This window comes from Gobius niger, assembly GCF_951799975.1.
Source record: "Gobius niger genome assembly, chromosome: 3".
Taxonomy (NCBI): Eukaryota; Metazoa; Chordata; class Actinopteri; order Gobiiformes; family Gobiidae; genus Gobius; species Gobius niger.
Window position 1 is genome coordinate 43,995,685 of NC_136854.1, and position 22,736 is coordinate 44,018,420.

Consider the following 22,736-nt stretch of genomic DNA (forward strand, 5'->3'; position numbering starts at 1 on the left):
AAAAAAATGACAAAAAATATAAATATAGGCTGTGACCTGATGGATTTGGGTAAAGCTGACCTGCAGTCACTGCCCTCGGTCCATCACACCTCACTGTGGTTTGTTACATGGATCAAAAGGGCAGCAGTTCGTGTCAACAACAGCCTCATTGTTCCACTTGGAGCCGGAGCTGATGTTACATAATGAACCTCCAGGACTTGATTTCCTCTGTTTCCTGAATCACACTGAACCCGGGGCGGCTCTGGTTTATCCCCCATGTGTGGAGCTAAAGACCGGACCCTCTGACCGCTGTGGGTTTGGAAACAGCCCGTGGATCCAGGAGGAGGAAAAACTGCGCGTGAGAAAAGCTGCGGTTCTGGAACATTCCCTGGTTCGGACTCGACATGGAGCGGACCGGAAACGCGGACCAGAAGGTAAGAAAGTCTCACTGTTTAACCTCTATGACGGTCAGGAGCGTCGGTGTGAACGCGTTTGAACCGCGTCAGCCTCACGCGTAAAACCTCTGGACACTGTTCTGACGCAACAGGGAAAAGGGCGCGCGCTGTGAAGTGTAAACGACCGAAACAACTGGAACAAATCACGCCATTGTTCACGTTTACGTCCAGTGTGTGCGGATTGTGAACTTCAAATCAAAGCGTGGTCACGTGACTGGATTTCCACGACATTCCACACATGTCACGCGCTGTTTTGAGCCGACATTAGGCTGAACTCGGCGTTGGTTTAGTTTCTTCTCCGCACCGTGTTCTTCGTCGCATTAGGACGTTATTTTGGCTCCGAATCCCACACGCAGATTGAAACAGAACACGGGGCGATATATCGTACGTGATCGTATCGAATCGTTATTGTCGGAAGATGTTTGGAAGATGCGGAAATTTGCAATCAGGGGCGTTGCTAGAAATTCTGGGGCCTGTGGAAACAAGACATTCTGGGCCCCCATGTCTGATTGTTCGTAAAAACGGACATAACACACACAGTGAGTATGAGGGGCCCTGTGCATTTCTTCGACTAAAATATTGAGTCTTAATTTTAGTCAAAGTGATATTTTTGTGACTAAAATTGGACTAAAACTAAATGAAAAGTTTCTCATGAGACTAAAACTGTGACTAAAATGTCCAGATGTTTGAGTCGACTAAAATCAGACTAAATAAAAATGAAAAGGAGAGACTAAAATCATCCAAACTTGTATTGAGCGTCTGAAAGAGCCTCAGATTATGTTTAAAGGATCAGCTCTGAGCTTTGTCCATGTGGAGCAGAAACATGAAGCAGAGGAACAACATTAAACATGATTAGAATCAATATTATCAATGCAAAGTCCACTCAATTAGTGTTAAATTTACTTGCAATTTTAGTCGACTAAAACTAGAGTAAAAATGGGGATGAAATTTTATTTTATTGTCACATTTCTTGTAATTTTTTTGTCGTTTTTTTGTCATTTTTTTGTCATTTTTAGTCAGGTTTTTTGTCATTTTTTGTCGGGTTTTTTGTCATTTTTTTTGTCATTTTTTTGTCGTTTTTTGGTCATTTTTTTGTCATTATTTGTCGTTTTTTTGTCAATTTTTTGTCAGTTTTTTGTCATTTTTTTTTATCATTTTTTCTTGTCATTTTTTGTCACATGTTTGTGTGTTTTTTTTGAAAATTTTTTGTGATTTTATATTTTTTGTCACATTTTTTGTCTTTTTTTGTCATTTTTGTCACATTTTTTGTCGTTTTTTTTTGTCAATTTTTTTGCAATTTTTTTGGAGAGACTAAAATCATCCAAACTTGTATTGAGCGTCTGAAAGAGCCTCAGATCATGTTTAAAGGATCAGCTCTGAGCTTTGTTCATGTGGAGCAGAAACATGAAGCAGAGGAACAACATTAAACATGGCTGCTCGATTATTGAAAAAAATAATAATCACGATTATTTTTGTCATAATTGAAATCACGATTATTCAAACGATTATTTGTTGCCTTTAAAAAAAAGTCTATCTTTATTTTATTTTTTTTATTAATCAAAACACTATGATGATATTTTCTGTTTTCTGGACAGTCATAAAAGTACAAATGATTTCAAGTTTGCCTCGATTAAAGAGAGGTCCCTGTTTCACACCTGCCCCCTGCTGGCCGGCCCTCACACCTGCGCAAGCAAACTGAGCAGCGCGGCCTGATGACATCATCACACAGCGCTGTTTGTTTTTATGTCAGACAAAAGCATGAGCCACGGCACGAGAAAAGCGAAGGGAAAATAATCCCAGCGCCGTGAAATAACGCAAGTCTGCTTTGAAAAAAAAAATAAAAAAATTGAAGAAAATTGGGGGGAAAAAAGTAAAAAAAATAAAAATAAAAGTGAAAAAAAAATTGAAAAAAAAATATAATCGTTTTTTTGCGATTATGCTAATTTTGTAATCGTTTACTGTTGTAATTGAAATTGTAATCGAATTTCGATTAATTGCACAGCCCTAACATTAAATATGATTAGAATCAATATTATCAATGCAAAGTCCACTCAATTAGTCTTAAATTTAGTCGACTAAAACTAGACTAAAATTACATTACATTTTAGTCAAAAGACTAAAACTAAATTAAAATATGTCGTCAAAATTAACACTGCTGGGCCCTTGTAATTGCCCTCACTTTCCCCCCCGTAACTGTGTCCCTGTTCACAATATCAAGTTTATCACCAATGTTGAGGAATATGGGATGAAAAGTGGAAAAAATCCGGGGAAAGAAATGTATGAATAATAGGGGGAAACATGTGGGAAAATTATAAATATTGAGGAGAAATTGAGGGGGATTTTTTTTTTTTTTTTTTTTGAATTGCGGGAGAACGTGGGAAGTGTTTTGTGCCCTTAATCTCTTCAGTATCAGTGTTGGGCAAGAACTTAAAAAATGTAATATGTTCTTTATTAGTGATGACGGCTCTAAAATGTAATATGTTTGTATTACATATTACTGTTTCATAAATGTAGCTGAGTTACACTACTTTGAGTTACTTTGGCAAAACACAAACTGAATATAGTAATAATGCCAGGGAGCAAAAGTGCCAGGGGTCCATTATCTTATACACCAGAGTTCATTGGTGCTTTTTATTTTGTTAATATATTCAACCTCTTAACCTCCACCTGAACCAAGCACATTTTCTCCAGTTTGGCTTTACCCAAATCTAAAAGCTTCAGGAAAAGGCCAGCGACAAAAATGAGACGAAAACGAGGATGAAAACGTGAAAAAAATGATGAAAATATAACACTAAAATTACAAAATTGTGATAAAAAATTACAAAAATATGACAAAAAAAAATTACAAAAATATGACAAAAAATTACAAAAATATGACAAAAAATGTTTCTAAAATATGACAAAAATTACAAAAATATGACAAAAAAAATTACAAAAATATGACAAAAAAATTACAAAAATATGACAAAAAAAATTACAAAAATATGACAAAAAAAATTACAAAAATATGACAAAAAAATACAAAAATATGACAAAAATAATTACAAAAATATGACAATTTTTTTTACAAAAATATGACAAAAAAAATTACAAAAATATGACAAAAAATTACAAAAATATGACTAAAATAATTACAAAAATATGACAAAAAAATTACAAAAATATGACAAAAAAATTACAAAAATATGACAATTTTTTTTTACAAAAATATGACAAAAAATTACAAAAATATGACAAAAAAATTACAAAAATATGACAATTTTTTTACAAAAATATGACAAAAAAAATTACAAAAATATGACAAAAAAATACAAAAATATGACAAAAATAATTACAAAAATATGACAATTTTTTTTACAAAAATATGACAAAAAAAATTACAAAAATATGACAAAAAATTACAAAAATATGACAAAAAAAATTACAAAAATATGACAAAAAAATTACAAAAATATGACAATTTTTTTTTACAAAAATATGACAAAAAATTACAAAAATATGACAAAAAAATTACAAAAATATGACAATTTTTTTTTACAAAAATATGACAAAAAATTTTACAAAAATATGACAAAAAAAATTACAAAAATATGACAAAAAAATTACAAAAATATGACAAAAAATTACAAAAATATGACAAAAAAAATTACAAAAATATGACAAAAAAATTACAAAAATATGACAAAAAAATACTAAAATATGACAATTTTTTTTACAAAAATATGACAAAAAAATTACAAAAATATGACAAATTTTTTTACAAAAATAAAACAAAAAAAATTACAAAAATATGACAAAAAATTACAAAAATATGACAAAAAAATTACAAAAATATGACAAAAAAAATTACAAAAATATGACAAAAAAATTACAAAAATATGAAAAAAATAATTACAAAAATATGACAAATTTTTTTACAAAAATATGACAAAAAAAATTACAAAAATATGAAAAAAAATTACAAAAATATGAAAAAAATAATTACAAAAATATGACAAAAAAATTTACAAAAATATGACAAAAAAATTTACAAAAATATGAAAAAAAATTACAAAAATATGACAAAAAATTTACAAAAATATGACAATTTTTTTTACAAAAATATGACAAAAAAAATTACAAAAATATGACAAAAAAATACAAAAATATGACAAAAATAATTACAAAAATATGACAATTTTTTTTACAAAAATATGACAAAAAAAATTACAAAAATATGACAAAAAATTACAAAAATATGACAAAAATAATTACAAAAATATGACAAAAAATTACAAAAATATGACAAAAAAAATTACAAAAATATGACAAAAAATTTACAAAAATATGACAATTTTTTTTTACAAAAATATGACAAAAAATTACAAAAATATGACAAAAAAATTACAAAAATATGACATTTTTTTTTACAAAAATATGACAAAAAAAATTACAAAAATATGACCAAATATTACAAAAATATGACAAAAAAAATTACAAAAATATGACAAAAAAATTACAAAAATATGACAAAAAATTACAAAAATATGACAAAAAAATTACAAAAATATGACAAAAAAATACAAAAATATGACAAAAATAATTACAAAAATATGACAATTTTTTTTACAAAAATATGACAAAAAAAATTACAAAAATATGACAAAAAATTACAAAAATATGACAAAAAAAATTACAAAAATATGACAAAAAAATTACAAAAATATGACAATTTTTTTTTACAAAAATATGACAAAAAATTACAAAAATATGACAAAAAAATTACAAAAATATGACATTTTTTTTTACAAAAATATGACAAAAAATTTTACAAAAATATGACAAAAAAAATTACAAAAATATGACAAAAAAATTACAAAAATATGACAAAAAATTACAAAAATATGACAAAAAAAATTACAAAAATATGACAAAAAAATTACAAAAATATGACAAAAAATTACAAAAATATGACAAAAAAATACTAAAATATGACAATTTTTTTTACAAAAATATGACAAAAAAATTACAAAAATATGACAAATTTTTTTACAAAAATAAAACAAAAAAAATTACAAAAATATGACAAAAAATTACAAAAATATGACAAAAAAAATTACAAAAATATGACAAAAAAAATTACAAAAATATGACAAAAAAATTACAAAAATATGAAAAAAATAATTACAAAAATATGACAAATTTTTTTACAAAAATATGACAAAAAAAATTACAAAAATATGAAAAAAAATTACAAAAATATGAAAAAAATAATTACAAAAATATGACAAAAAAATTTACAAAAATATGACAAAAAAATTTACAAAAATATGAAAAAAAATTACAAAAATATGACAAAAAATTTACAAAAATATGACAATTTTTTTTACAAAAATATGACAAAAAAAATTACAAAAATATGACAAAAAAATACAAAAATATGACAAAAATAATTACAAAAATATGACAATTTTTTTTACAAAAATATGACAAAAAAAATTACAAAAATATGACAAAAAATTACAAAAATATGACAAAAATAATTACAAAAATATGACAAAAAATTACAAAAATATGACAAAAAAAATTACAAAAATATGACAAAAAATTTACAAAAATATGACAATTTTTTTTTACAAAAATATGACAAAAAATTACAAAAATATGACAAAAAAATTACAAAAATATGACATTTTTTTTTACAAAAATATGACAAAAAAAATTACAAAAATATGACCAAATATTACAAAAATATGACAAAAAAAATTACAAAAATATGACAAAAAATTACAAAAATATGACAAAAAATTACAAAAATATGACAAAAAAATTACAAAAATATGACAAATTTTTTTACAAAAATAAAACAAAAAAAATTACAAAAATATGACAAAAAATTACAAAAATATGACAAAAATAATTACAAAAATATGACAAAAAAAATTACAAAAATATGACAAAAAAATTACAAAAATATGAAAAAAATAATTACAAAAATATGACAAATTTTTTTACAAAAATATGACAAAAAAAATTACAAAAATATGAAAAAAAATTACAAAAATATGAAAAAAATAATTACAAAAATATGACAAAAAAATTTACAAAAATATGACAATTTTTTTTTACAAAAATATGACAAAAAATTACAAAAATATGACAAAAAATTACAAAAACATGACAAAAAAATACAAAAATATGACAATTTTTTTTTACAAAAATATGACAAAAAAATTACAAAAAAATTACAAAAATATGACAAAAAATTACAAAAATATGACAAAAAATTACAAAAATATGACAAAAAAAATTACAAAAATATGACAAAAAAATTACAAAAATATGACTTTTTTTTTTTACAAAAATATGACAAAAAAATTACAAAAATATGACAAAAAATTACAAAAATATGACAAAAAATTACTAAAATATGACAAAACAAATTACAAAAATATGACAAAAAATTACAAAAATATGACAAAAAAATTTACAAAAATATGACTTTTTTTTTTACAAAAATATGACAAAAAAATTACAAAAATATGACAAAAAATTACAAAAATATGACAAAAAATTACTAAAATATGACAAAAAAATACAAAAATATGACAAAAATATGACAAAAAATTACAAAAATATGACTTTTTTTTTTTACAAAAATATGACAAAAAAATTACAAAAATATGACAAAAAATTACAAAAATATGACAAAAAATTACTAAAATATGACAAAAAAAATTACAAAAATATGACAAAAAATTACAAAAATATGACAAAAACATTTACAAAAATATGACTTTTTTTTTACTAAAATATGACAAAAAAATACAAAAATATGACAAAAATATGACAAAAAATTACAAAAATATGACAAAAAAAATTACAAAAATATGACAAAAAAATTACAAAAATATGACTTTTTTTTTTTACCAAAATATGACAAAAAAATTACAAAAATATGACAAAAAATTACAAAAATATGACAAAAAATTACTAAAATATGACAAAAAAAATTACAAAAATATGACAAAAAATTACAAAAATATGACAAAAACATTTACAAAAATATGACTTTTTTTTTACAAAAATATGACAAAAAAATTACAAAAATATGACAAAAAATTACAAAAATATGACAAAAAATTACTAAAATATGACAAAAAAATACAAAAATATGACAAAAATATGACAAAAAATTACAAAAATATGACAAAAAATTACAAAAATATGACAAAAAAAATTACAAAAAAATTACAAAAAAATTACAAAAAAATTACAAAAATATGATAAAAGAAAATGGACAAAAATGTGATGAAAAAGTGCTTTAAAAAGTGACTGTTTAAATGAGCTTTGTAGCTTTCAAGTGAGGTGTTACTCTGACCTATAGAAACCTTCAGTCAAGAATTTTTTAGATTTGGGTAAAGCCGACCTGGAGAAAATGCACTCGGTTCAGGCGGGGGGTAAGGGGGTAAATGCTCTTGTAACTTGAGTGACTTGAAATGTAATGTCTAATATATTCCTGTATTTTGTGTGAGTAACATGTTATATTCCTTAGTTACTGAAAAAAGTCATATATTTTTGTAATAAATTACGAAAAAAATGACAAAAATTTGATTAAAAATTGACGAAAAAAGACAAAAAAATGACAAAAATTGATAAAAAATGTGACAAAAAATGACAAAAAAGGGATAAAAAATTGTGAAAAATGTGACAACAAAAATAAAAAAAAATGACCAAAATGTGACAAAAAATGATAAAAAATTGGGCCAAAAAATGACAAAAAAATTATTAAAAATTGACGAAAAAATGTGACAAAAATGTGAAGAAAAAAAAAACCCCAACACTGGTCAGGACAATATATGTTTTTAAGCAACAAAACAAATTAAGATTTTTTTTTGATGCGGTTCTGATTTCATTCATCGTTATCGAGAAAGTCTCCATAAATATTGAGATATTTATTTTTGTCAACATGGCCCAGCCCTGAGTCTGTCCCAAAGGCTCTAACCTGGAACGTTCGGTCATAATATTGTACATTTTATGCTTTAAGTGCCACAAATCTGTACAATAATCATTTCTAATAATGTGGAAACAATCGATTAAGCCGAGGAACTGAGTCACATTTGGATGTTCGACAAAGTGGCAAATACAACGCTGTAAAACTTTATAATTAAGAGAATTAATTGGAATTTAGGAAAGTTGTGTCATGTTTCGACCTGACAATATGGAGCTTTTCACTTCTTACACTGGTCTGGGGTGAATAATAGTTCAGCAATTGTTTATTCAACATAAAATACAAAAATATCATGTTTATTTTAGCATTTTGAGAAGTTTTATTTGTTGAAAAATCTCCAAACTCCTGAGCTAAAGGAGTTTTCCCTTCCTTTGTGAGCCAAGTATTAGAGCATGTGACCTTGAACATTCGTAGTTGTTGTTGTTGTTGTTTTAAAATGTGGCATAATCATTGTTTCTTTTACAGAGACAAGAAAGTGCAGCCAGTGTGAGTCCCTCCAAACATCTGGTAAGGTTGTTTTCTGTTCATTCATGACTTTAATGGAGAAACATGTGGTTTGCTGAGACCGGAGGATGAAGCATGTTTCTGGTATTTGTGTGAATGACTCGCTGACGTCCAGAATCCTCAGAGGATGTGTTTTAATCTGGAGGAAGCCGCTCCCGCCTCTGCCTGTAGGGGGCGATGACGGACGTGAATCCTTCTGTCAGAATGTCACTCCTCGACCTGCAGGAACGTGGACACGCCTCACAGGTTAACGCATGGGAACAAGGCGGGGTCGAGACTCTGCTACAGTTTGGTTCATGAGTCAGAGGCTCCGCCCAGACGACAGAGGCTCCGCCCAGATGACAGAGGCTCCGCCCAGACGACAGAGGCTCCGCCCAGACGCCGGAGGAGGAGACTCGGATCAGTCAGTGGTTTTGTACAGCCCAATATCACGACAGGAGCTCCCTCTTAACTCCCACCGGAGCGGATCCAGTTTGGCTTTACCCGAATCAAAAAGCTTCTTGGGAAAAAAGCACCAAAACAGCCACAAAAAACAAGAGAAAACAAGGATGTAAAATCAACGAAAATGTGACGAAAATGTGACAAAAACTCAACAAAAAATGTGACAAAAATGTGACAAAAATTCAACAAAAAATGAGAAAAATTCAACAAAAAATGAGAAAAATTCAACAAAAAAGTGACAAAAATTCAACAAAAAAGTGACAAAAATTCAACAAAAAAGTGACAAAAATTATACAAAAAAATGACAAAAATTCAACAAAAAATGTGACAAAAATTCAACAAAAAATGTGACAAAAATTGAACAAAAAAGTGACAAAAATTCATCAAAAAAATGACAAAAATTCAACAAAAAATGACAAAAATTCAACAAAAAATTTGACAAAAATTCATCAAAAAATGACAAAAATTCAACAAAAAATGTGACAAAAATTCAACAAAAAATGACAAAAACTCAACAAAAAATGACAAAAACTCAACAAAAAATTACAAAAATTCAACAAAAAATGACAAAAATTCAACAAAAAAGTGACAAAAATTCAACAAAAAATGACAAAAATTCAACAAAAAAGTGACAAAAATTCAACAAAAAAATGACAAAAATTCAACAAAAAAGTGACAAAAATTCAACAAAAAATGTGGCAAAAATTCAACAAAAATGTGACAAAAATTCAACAAAAAAATGACAAAAATTCAACAAAAATGTGACAAAAATTCTACAAAAAACGACAAAAAACGACAAAAATTCAACAAAAAACGACAAAAAATCAACAAAAAACGACAAAAAATCAACAAAAATGTGACAAAAATTCAACAAAAAACGACAAAAAATCAACAAAAAACGACAAAAATTCAACAAAAAACGACAAAAAATCAACAAAAAATCAACAAAAAGTGACAAAAATTCAACAAAAATGTGACAAAAATGTGACAAAAATTCAACAAAAATTCAACAAAAAATGACAAAAATGTGACAAAAAATCAACAAAAATTCAACAAAAATTCAACAAAAATTCAACAAAAAATGACAAAAATGTGACAAAAAAATGACAAAAATTCAACAAAAATGTGACAAAAAATCAACAAAAAACGACAAAAATTAAAAAAAAGAAAAAAAAAGCATAAAAAAGGTGAGACAAACAGCCACAACAGGTGGAAAGCTCAGTTTTGTGGGTCTTAGCTTTCAAATGAGGTGTCACACAGGCCTTTATAACAGCCAGAGGACAGAGTGGTTCAGGCGGGTGGTAGGAGGTTAAAGGAACAGCCACAGTTCTTCCAGACTGAGACATGTTCTTACCTGAGCTTAGACGAGTTGATCCGCACCTGTCTGGTCTTTGTGTGTCGCATTTAGCCTTAACTCCCGACCATCGCGTGGATATTACAAAAAAGGACAGTACACCTGCACAGCGCCACCTACGGTTCACAGAGTGTGCTTGACATGAACAAAGCACATGGACAAATGTACCGCACAGTCTTACATTTATCTCCTCCTGTGTTTCAGTCCGTCCCGTTCAGGGGCCACATCTCCGGAGGCCTGTGTCCCGGAAGAAGCTCCTGCTGGTGGGCGTGGTCGACCCCAAACCCGAGCGGTAACTTTACACTCCAGTAACAGGGTTTATGCTAAACACACGGCTCTCCGGAAAGTCACAAGTAAATCTTTTTCCCTTGTTAAGTTCTCATGTGTTTGTGTTTGGGGATGTTCCTCAGGTTCTACGTGGCCCTGACCTGTGGCGTGGGGTCAGAGTGGAGGCGGGGCTAACGATCGCAAAAAAAATTCAACAAAAATTCAACAAAATTCAACAAAAATGTGACAAAAATTCAACAAAAATGTGACAAAAATTCAACAAAAATGTGACAAAAATTCAACAAAAATGTGACAAAAATGTGACAAAAATTCAACAAAAATTTATCAAAAATGTGACAAAAATTCAACAAAAAAGTGACAAAAATTCAACAAAAAAGTGACAAAAATTCAACAAAAATGTGACAAAAATTCAACAAAAATCTGACAAAAATGTGACAAAAATTCAACAAAAATTTATCAAAAATGTGACAAAAATTCAACAAAAATGTGACAAAAATTCAACAAAAATGTGACAAAAATTCAACAAAAATGTGACAAAAATGTGACAAAAATTCAACAAAAAAGTGACAAAAATTCAACAAAAATTCAACAAAAATTCAACAAAAATGTGACAAAAATTCGACAAAAAAGTGACAAAAATTCAACAAAAATGTGACAAAAATTCAACAAAAATCTGACAAAAATGTGACAAAAATTCAACAAAAATTTATCAAAAATGTGACAAAAATTCAACAAAAATGTGACAAAAATTCAACAAAAATGTGACAAAAATTCAACAAAAATGTGACAAAAATGTGACAAAAATTCAACAAAAATTCAACAAAAATTCAACAAAAATGTGACAAAAACTCAACAAAAATGTGACAAAAATTCAACAAAAATGTGACAAAAACTCAACAAAAATGTGACAAAAATTCAACAAAAATTCAACAAAAATGTGACAAAAATTCAACAAAAATTCAACAAAAATTCAACAAAAATGTGACAAAAACTCAACAAAAATGTGACAAAAATTCAACAAAAATGTGACAAAAACTCAACAAAAATGTGACAAAAATTCAACAAAAATTCAACAAAAAAGTGACAAAACTCAACAAAAATGTGACAAAAATTCAACAAAAATTCAACAAAAATTCAACAAAAATGTGACAAAAACTCAACAAAAATGTGACAAAAACTCAACAAAAATGTGACAAAAATTCAACAAAAATTCAACAAAAATGTGACAAAAATGTGACAAAAACTCAACAAACTCAACTGTCTGTGTTTGGGGATGTTCCTCAGGTTCTACGTGGCCCTGACCTGTGGCGTGGGGTCAGAGTGGAGGCGGGGCTAACGATCGCAAAAAAAATTCAACAAAAATTCAACAAAATTCAACAAAAATGTGACAAAAATTCAACAAAAATGTGACAAAAATTCAACAAAAATGTGACAAAAATTCAACAAAAATGTGACAAAAATGTGACAAAAATTCAACAAAAATTTATCAAAAATGTGACAAAAATTCAACAAAAAAGTGACAAAAATTCAACAAAAAAGTGACAAAAATTCAACAAAAATGTGACAAAAATTCAACAAAAATCTGACAAAAATGTGACAAAAATTCAACAAAAATTTATCAAAAATGTGACAAAAATTCAACAAAAATGTGACAAAAATTCAACAAAAATGTGACAAAAATTCAACAAAAAAGTGACAAAAATTCAACAAAAATTCAACAAAAATTCAACAAAAATGTGACAAAAATTCGACAAAAAAGTGACAAAAATTCAACAAAAATGTGACAAAAATTCAACAAAAATCTGACAAAAATGTGACAAAAATTCAACAAAAATTTATCAAAAATGTGACAAAAATTCAACAAAAATGTGACAAAAATTCAACAAAAATGTGACAAAAATTCAACAAAAATGTGACAAAAATGTGACAAAAATTCAACAAAAAAGTGACAAAAATTCAACAAAAATTCAACAAAAATTCAACAAAAATGTGACAAAAATTCAACAAAAATTCAACAAAAATTCAACAAAAAAGTGACAAAAATGTGACAAAAATGTGACAAAAATTCAACAAAAAAGTGACAAAAATTCAACAAAAATTCAACAAAAATTCAACAAAAATGTGACAAAAATTCAACAAAAATTCAACAAAAATTCAACAAAAATGTGACAAAAACTCAACAAAAATGTGACAAAAATTCAACAAAAATGTGACAAAAACTCAACAAAAATGTGACAAAAATTCAACAAAAATTCAACAAAAATGTGACAAAAATTCAACAAAAATTCAACAAAAATTCAACAAAAATGTGACAAAAACTCAACAAAAATGTGACAAAAATTCAACAAAAATGTGACAAAAACTCAACAAAAATGTGACAAAAATTCAACAAAAATTCAACAAAAAAGTGACAAAACTCAACAAAAATGTGACAAAAATTCAACAAAAATTCAACAAAAATGTGACAAAAACTCAACAAAAATGTGACAAAAACTCAACAAAAATTCAACAAAAATGTGACAAAAATTCAACAAAAATTCAACAAAAAAGTGACAAAACTCTACAAAAATGTGACAAAAATTCAACAAAAATTCAACAAAAATTCAACAAAAATGTGACAAAAACTCAACAAAAATGTGACAAAAACTCAACAAAAACTCAACAAAAATGTGACAAAAACTCAACAAACTCAACTGTCTGTCTTTGGGGATGTTCCTCAGGTTCTACGTGGCCCTGACCTGTGGCGTGGGGTCAGAGTGGTTCGCACATGTCCCGTCTCTCTCTTAAACGTTTCTCTTGTGTTTGGGGATGTTCCTCAGGTTCTACGTGGCCCTGACCTGTGGCGTGGGGTCAGAGTGGTTCGCACATGTCCCGTCTCTCTCTTAAACGTTTCTCTTGTGTTTGGGGATGTTCCTCAGGTTCTACGTGGCCCTGACCTGTGGCGTGGGGTCAGAGTGGAGGCGGGGCTAACGATCGCAAAAAAAATTCAACAAAAATGTGACAAAAATTCAACAAAAATCTGACAAAAAAGTGACAAAAATTCAACAAAAATTCAACAAAAATTCAACAAAAAAGTGACAAAAACTCAACAAAAATGTGACAAAAATTCAACAAAAATTTATCAAAAATGTGACAAAAATTCAACAAAAATGTGACAAAAATTCAACAAAAATGTGACAAAAATGTGACAAAAATGTGACAAAAATTCAACAAAAATCTGACAAAAAAGTGACAAAAATTCAACAAAAATGTGACAAAAATTCTACAAAAATCTGACAAAAATGTGACAAAAACTCAACAAAAATGTGACAAAAATTCAACAAAAATGTGACAAAAATGTGACAAAAATGTGACAAAAATTCAACAAAAATGTGACAAAAATTTAACTAAGAAGTGACAAAAATTCGACAAAAATTCAACAAAAATGTGACAAAAATTCAACAAAAATTCAACAAAAATTCAACAAAAATGTGACAAAAATGTGACAAAAATTCAACACAAATTCAACAAAAATGTGACAAAAATGTGACAAAAACTCAACAAAAATGTGACAAAAATTCAACAAAAATTCAACAAAAATTCAACAAAAATGTGACAAAAATGTGACAAAAACTCAACAAACTCAACTGTCTGTGTTTGGGGATGTTCCTCAGGTTCTACGTGGCCCTGACCTGTGGCGTGGGGTCAGAGTGGAGGCGGGGCTAACGATCGCAAAAAAAATTCAACAAAAATGTGACAAAAATTCAACAAAAATCTGACAAAAAAGTGACAAAAATTCAACAAAAATTCAACAAAAAAGTGACAAAAATGTGACAAAAATGTGACAAAAATTCTACAAAAATGTGACAAAAATTCAACAAAAATGTGACAAAAATTCAACTAAAAAGTGACAAAAATTCAACAAAAATGTGACAAAAATTCAACAAAAATGTGACAAAAATTCGACAAAAAAGTGACAAAAATTCAACAAAAATTCAACAAAAATTCAACAAAAATGTGACAAAAATGTGACAAAAATTCAACAAAAATTCAACAAAAATGTGACAAAAACTCAACAAAAATGTGACAAAAATGTGACAAAAATGTGACAAAAATGTGACAAAAACTCAACAAAAATGTGACAAAAACTCAACAAAAATGTGACAAAAACTCAACAAAAATGTGACAAAAACTCAACAAAAATGTGACAAAAACTCAACAAAAATGTGACAAAAATTCGACAAAAAAGTGACAAAAATTCAACAAAAATGTGACAAAAACTCAACAAAAATTCAACAAAAATTCAACAAAAATGTGACAAAAACTCAACAAAAATGTGACAAAAACTCAACAAAAATGTGACAAAAACTCAACAAAAATGTGACAAAAACTCAACAAAAATGTGACAAAAACTCAACAAAAATGTGACAAAAATTAAACAAAAATGTGACAAAAATTCAACAAAAATGTGACAAAAACTCAACAAAAATTTATCAAAAATGTGACAAAAATTCAACAAAAATTTATCAAAAATGTGACAAAAATTCAACAAAAATGTGACAAAAATTTAACTAAGAAGTGACAAAAATTCAACAAAAATTCAACAAAAATTCAACAAAAATTCAACAAAAATTCAACAAAAATTCAACAAAAATGTGACAAAAATTCAACAAAAATTCAACAAAAATTCAACAAAAATTCAACAAAAATGTGACAAAAATTTAACTAAGAAGTGACAAAAATTCAACAAAAATTCAACAAAAATTCAACAAAAATTCAACAAAAATTCAACAAAAATTCAACAAAAATGTGACAAAAATGTGACAAAAATGTGACAAAAATTCGACAAAAATTCAACAAAAATGTGACAAAAATGTGACAAAAATTCAACAAAAATTCAACAAAAATTCAACAAAAATGTGACAAAAACTCAACAAAAATTCAACAAAAATTCAACAAAAATGTGACAAAAACTCAACAAAAATGTGACAAAAATTAAACAAAAATGTGACAAAAATTCAACAAAAATGTGACAAAAACTCAACAAAAATGTGACAAAAATTCAACAAAAATGTGACAAAAATTCAACAAAAATGTGACAAAAATTCAACAAAAATGTGACAAAAATTTAACTAAGAAGTGACAAAAATTCAACAAAAATTCAACAAAAATTCAACAAAAATTCAACAAAAATTCAACAAAAATTCAACAAAAATGTGACAAAAATGTGACAAAAATTCGACAAAAATTCAACAAAAATGTGACAAAAATGTGACAAAAATGTGACAAAAATTCAACAAAAATTCAACAAAAATGTGACAAAAACTCAACAAAAATTCAACAAAAATTCAACAAAAATGTGACAAAAACTCAACAAAAATGTGACAAAAACTCAACAAAAATGTGACAAAAACTCAACAAACTCAACTGTTTGTGTTTGGGGATGTTCCTCAGGTTCTACGTGGCCCTGACCTGTGGCGTGGGGTCAGAGTGGAGGCGGGGCTAACGATCGCAAAAAAAATTCAACAAAAATTCAACAAAATTCAACAAAAATGTGACAAAAATTCAACAAAAATGTGACAAAAATTCAACAAAAATGTGACAAAAATTCAACAAAAATGTGACAAAAATGTGACAAAAATTCAACAAAAATTTATCAAAAATGTGACAAAAATTCAACAAAAAAGTGACAAAAATTCAACAAAAAAGTGACAAAAATTCAACAAAAATGTGACAAAAATTCAACAAAAATCTGACAAAAATGTGACAAAAATTCAACAAAAATTTATCAAAAATGTGACAAAAATTCAACAAAAATGTGACAAAAATTCAACAAAAATGTGACAAAAATTCAACAAAAATGTGACAAAAATGTGACAAAAATTCAACAAAAATGTGACAAAAATTCAACAAAAATGTGACAAAAATGTGACAAAAATTCAACAAAAAAGTGACAAAAATTCAACAAAAATTCAACAAAAATTCAACAAAAATGTGACAAAAATTCGACAAAAAAGTGACAAAAATTCAACAAAAATGTGACAAAAATTCAACAAAAATCTGACAAAAATGTGACAAAAATTCAACAAAAATTTATCAAAAATGTGACAAAAATTCAACAAAAATGTGACAAAAATTCAACAAAAATGTGACAAAAATTCAACAAAAATGTGACAAAAATTCAACAAAAATGTGACAAAAATGTGACAAAAATTCAACAAAAAAGTGACAAAAATTCAACAAAAATTCAACAAAAATTCAACAAAAATGTGACAAAAATTCAACAAAAATTCAACAAAAATTCAACAAAAAAGTGACAAAAATGTGACAAAAATGTGACAAAAATTCAACAAAAAAGTGACAAAAATTCAACAAAAATTCAACAAAAATTCAACAAAAATGTGACAAAAATTCAACAAAAATTCAACAAAAATTCAACAAAAATGTGACAAAAACTCAACAAAAATGTGACAAAAATTCAACAAAAATGTGACAAAAACTCAACAAAAATGTGACAAAAATTCAACAAAAATTCAACAAAAATGTGACAAAAATTCAACAAAAATTCAACAAAAATTCAACAAAAATGTGACAAAAACTCAACAAAAATGTGACAAAAATTCAACAAAAATGTGACAAAAACTCAACAAAAATGTGACAAAAATTCAACAAAAATTCAACAAAAAAGTGACAAAACTCAACAAAAATGTGACAAAAATTCAACAAAAATGTGACAAAAACTCAACAAAAATTCAACAAAAATTCAACAAAAATGTGACAAAAATTCAACAAAAATTCAACAAAAATTCAACAAAAATGTGACAAAAACTCAACAAAAATTCAACAAAAATTCAACAAAAATGTGACAAAAACTCAACAAAAATGTGACAAAAATTAAACAAAAATGTGACAAAAATTCTACAAAAATGTGACAAAAACTCAACAAAAATGTGACAAAAATTCAACAAAAATTTATCAAAAATGTGACAAAAATTCAACAAAAATGTGACAAAAATTTAACTAAGAAGTGACAAAAATTCAACAAAAATTCAACAAAAATTCAACAAAAATTCAACAAAAATTCAACAAAAATTCAACAAAAATGTGACAAAAATGTGACAAAAATTCGACAAAAATTCAACAAAAATGTGACAAAAATGTGACAAAAATGTGACAAAAATTCAACAAAAATTCAACAAAAATGTGACAAAAACTCAACAAAAATTCAACAAAAATTCAACAAAAATGTGACAAAAACTCAACAAAAATGTGACAAAAACTCAACAAAAATGTGACAAAAACTCAACAAACTCAACTGTTTGTGTTTGGGGATGTTCCTCAGGTTCTACGTGGCCCTGACCTGTGGCGTGGGGTCAGAGTGGTTCGCACATGTCCCGTCTCTCTCTTAAACGTTTCTCTTGTGTTTGGGGATGTTCCTCAGGTTCTACGTGGCCCTGACCTGTGGCGTGGGGTCAGAGTGGAGGCGGGGCTAACGATCGCAAAAAAAATTCAACAAAAATGTGACAAAAATGTGACAAAAATTCGACAAAAATTCAACAAAAATGTGACAAAAATGTGACAAAAATGTGACAAAAATTCAACAAAAATTCAACAAAAATGTGACAAAAACTCAACAAAAATTCAACAAAAATTCAACAAAAATGTGACAAAAACTCAACAAAAATGTGACAAAAACTCAACAAAAATGTGACAAAAACTCAACAAACTCAACTGTTTGTGTTTGGGGATGTTCCTCAGGTTCTACGTGGCCCTGACCTGTGGCGTGGGGTCAGAGTGGAGGCGGGGCTAACGATCGCAAAAAAAATTCAACAAAAATGTGACAAAAATGTGACAAAAATTCGACAAAAATTCAACAAAAATGTGACAAAAATGTGACAAAAATGTGACAAAAATTCAACAAAAATTCAACAAAAATGTGACAAAAACTCAACAAAAATTCAACAAAAATTCAACAAAAATGTGACAAAAACTCAACAAAAATGTGACAAAAACTCAACAAAAATGTGACAAAAACTCAACAAACTCAACTGTTTGTGTTTGGGGATGTTCCTCAGGTTCTACGTGGCCCTGACCTGTGGCGTGGGGTCAGAGTGGTTCGCACATGTCCCGTCTCTCTCTTAAACGTTTCTCTTGTGTTTGGGGATGTTCCTCAGGTTCTACGTGGCCCTGACCTGTGGCGTGGGGTCAGAGTGGAGGCGGGGCTAACGATCGCAAAAAAAATTCAACAAAAATGTGACAAAAATGTGACAAAAATTCGACAAAAATTCAACAAAAATGTGACAAAAATGTGACAAAAATGTGACAAAAATTCAACAAAAATTCAACAAAAATGTGACAAAAACTCAACTAAAATTCAACAAAAATTCAACAAAAATGTGACAAAAACTCAACAAAAATGTGACAAAAACTCAACAAAAATGTGACAAAAACTCAACAAACTCAACTGTTTGTGTTTGGGGATGTTCCTCAGGTTCTACGTGGCCCTGACCTGTGGCGTGGGGTCAGAGTGGTTCGCACATGTCCCGTCTCTCTCTTAAACGTTTCTCTTGTGTTTGTGTTTGGGGATGTTCCTCAGGTTCTACGTGGCCCTGACCTGTGGCGTGGGGTCAGAGTGGAGGCGGGGCTAACGATCGCAAAAAAAATTCAACAAAAATGTGACAAAAACTCAACAAAAATGTGACAAAAACTCAACAAACTCAACTGTCTGTGTTTGGGGATGTTCCTCAGGTTCTACGTGGCCCTGACCTGTGGCGTGGGGTCAGAGTGGTTCGCACATGTCCCGTCTCTCTCTTAAACGTTTCTCTTGTGTTTGGGGATGTTCCTCAGGTTCTACGTGGCCCTGACCTGTGGCGTGGGGGCAGAGTGGTTCGCACATGTCCCGTCTCTCTCTTAAACGTTTCTCTTGTGTTTGGGGATGTTCCTCAGGTTCTACGTGGCCCTGACCTGTGGCGTGGGGTCACAGCGCCCCCCGCTGGACGTGGCGGTGGAGGTGTGCGTGCGCTTCAGAGACAGGCAGGTGCAGAGGCGGGCCTGTGTGGGCGGAGTCTGGGGGAGCGGCCAATCGGACACGCCCTTCTTCCCCTTCATCAGAGGACTGCCTTTCAGGGTCAGGGTCGTTTCTTCTTCTCCTGATGTCGCTCTGATCTGAACTTCCAGGACTTTGTAGCTTCACAGAGAGAAAACAGGATGTTCACACAGAGGGCCCCCCCCTCTCCGAGCCAGAAGGAAAACCTCTCATGCGAGTCCCATGTTTTCATAGCCTGGCAAAAGCCAGACTGACTTCATTTATGTTTTCATAAATACATATAAAGACAGTCTGGAATTGTGGTAATTGGACGCAATTTCAAAATCTAGACTGGAGGCGGGGCTAACGATCGCAGCTTGAACAAGAGTGAACCAATCAAACACAAAGCGACTTACGCTTTGCGTTCACGTCCTCGGCCATGATTGTTTATCGTCCCCTCGTGCAGTCGAGTAAATGCTCCGGTGAAAGCCCTCGGAGCAGCTTCTGCTGTGGCTTTAAGTCCAGCTCATTTAAAACAGAAGAAAGGGCTCTGGTAAAAGCTCGCTGTGTCGCGGCCGCCATCTTCACTGTTGTGGTTGCAGGAGGAGCGCAGGTGTTTATGGGAAATCCTAGCGCGGAAGATGACGCACTGTTAACTCCCGCCTCCCGCGCTATGATTGGCTCTGCCTGGTTTTGCCGGAGTCAGCGAGATTCAAATCACACAATTCCAGACTGTTTCCCCGTGTATCTAACATGGAGGATCAGTCTGGCTCGTGCCCGGCTAATGTTTTCACACTTCTTAGCCGTTTTCTGGCAAACTATACATATAGACTATATAACGTTCCCTTGTCCGTTGAAACGCGTAAGGTAATTGAACAGCTTTTGTTTGTTTCAACCTCGTGTCTTTTAAAAAGAAACCAAAAAGTCTATCACTCAAGAAGACACAATGAATGTAATACAAGAATGACATGGTGTGGACAATGCCTGTTAAAGCTGACCCGACACAGATGCATCACCGATAAGCTCCTCCCACCTCCCTCACCCGTTTATTATAACAGATCCATGTCCTCCAGTCGTCCTCTGCAGTGCTAATGTTGCTAACGTCCACTGTGGGCGAATGAAATCACAGGCTTACTACGATCTCTAAATGAGTTGTTACATTATTTTTGGATTATAAATCTAACCACACCATTTTTCTAAATTCTTTATTTACGGACATATGAAGTCAGATTTGTACCAGCTTTGTTGCTTAAATTCAATAGAACGCCGCAAAATAACATTAGCATCGTATTAGCATTAGCCGCTTTGTCCACATTCAGCTGGAGCCCTGAGGTTTGAGTCATGAGTCATGAGAACAATAATGTTCTGGTTTCAGATGGAGATCCACTGTGAGCAGAGCCGGCTGCGCTTCTTCATCGACGGAGAGAAACTGTTCGACTTCACGCACAGAGTCTCGGTTCTGCCGGAGGTCGACACGCTGTGGGTCCGGGGCAGCCTCACCCTCAACAAACTGGCTTAAAGACGCCAATCCACTGTTCTGAGCTTTAAAGGAACAGGCACCGTTTTTCCATCCTGAGATATGTTCTTACCTGAGCTGTGACGAGTTCTTTAGGACCTGTCTGATCTTCAGTCACGTAAACACAGCACAGACGGCGTTAGCATTTAGCCTCTCCCTCTCTCCTCTATAGCTCCAAAACAGGTCAAGATAGAAGCTACCAAGCTCTTCCACGTTTTCCCTATTTAAATATGGTTACGTGAAGTGTTCCACTACAAAGTATAATTACACACAATTAAACAATGTGGATTTTCTAAGCGGATAAAAGGGGGAACTATATTGTAAGGCGCAATAATACCAGGAGTAGTTTGGCATCCGCGCAGTAATCTTCACTTTACTGACGCCAAACTACTCCTGGTATTATTACGCCTTATTATACGGCTCTTCAAAACATAAGTAGAAGCTCCGTTGATTTGAATGGGATTTCCCAACGTTCTCCCGGTCATTATTTTCTGATAAAGGACGTCTGAGTTCATGCTTTCGTATCACTCCGCACGTACGTAGCAGCGACACTATCTGTCCCGTCACTGAGAGAGAAGTCGGGGAATCGTGAGTCTGACTTTCAACTTACCCAGAGATTCACCACCTCCTCCAACTGCGCCTTCAGCTAAGTAGCTAGGCTAGCTGCTAGCCTTGCTGCTTCTAGCCTAGCAAAACGCTGCCGAGCAACGCGCAAACTTTTGGGGACTATTTGTCGCGGAAGTCATTAAATAAACCTTTCGACCTTCATGAAAGTGTACGAAGTTTATGTTGTGTGTTCAGTTGCAAATGGCCGAATAATAAGTGGGATCATGTTTAGAACGCTGGTCATTATCGGGAAAATAAGCACCTTCAGGGCCAAACAAGACCGGTTCGCCCTGAAGGTGCTTATTTTCCCGATAATGACCAGCGTTCTTTACATTATCCCTTACTTACAATATAGTTCCCCCTTTTATCCGCTTAGAAAATCCACATTGTTTAATTGTGTGTAATTATACTTTGTAGTGGAACACTTCACGTAACCATATTTAAATAGTGAAAACGTGGAAGAGCTTGGTAGCTTCTATCTTGACCTGTTTTGGAGCTATAGAGGAGAGAGGGAGAGGCTAAATGCTAACGCCGTCTGCGCTGTGTTTACGTGACTGAAGATCAGACAGGTCCTAAAGAACTCGTCACAGCTCAGGTAA

At 30.1% G+C, this 22,736-nt stretch overlaps 1 pseudogene across 1 annotated transcript; it reads left to right on the plus strand.

The window, feature by feature from the left end:
- Positions 1 to 383: 383 nt before the first annotated feature.
- LOC306960521 (galectin-related protein-like) lies at positions 384 to 21,534 on the plus strand (annotated as a pseudogene). Its single transcript, XR_013794273.1, has 4 exons — positions 384 to 413; positions 10,928 to 11,015; positions 19,937 to 20,117; positions 21,391 to 21,534. The product of XR_013794273.1 is annotated as a galectin-related protein-like (transcript).
- The last annotated feature ends 1,202 nt before the right edge of the window (positions 21,535 to 22,736 follow it).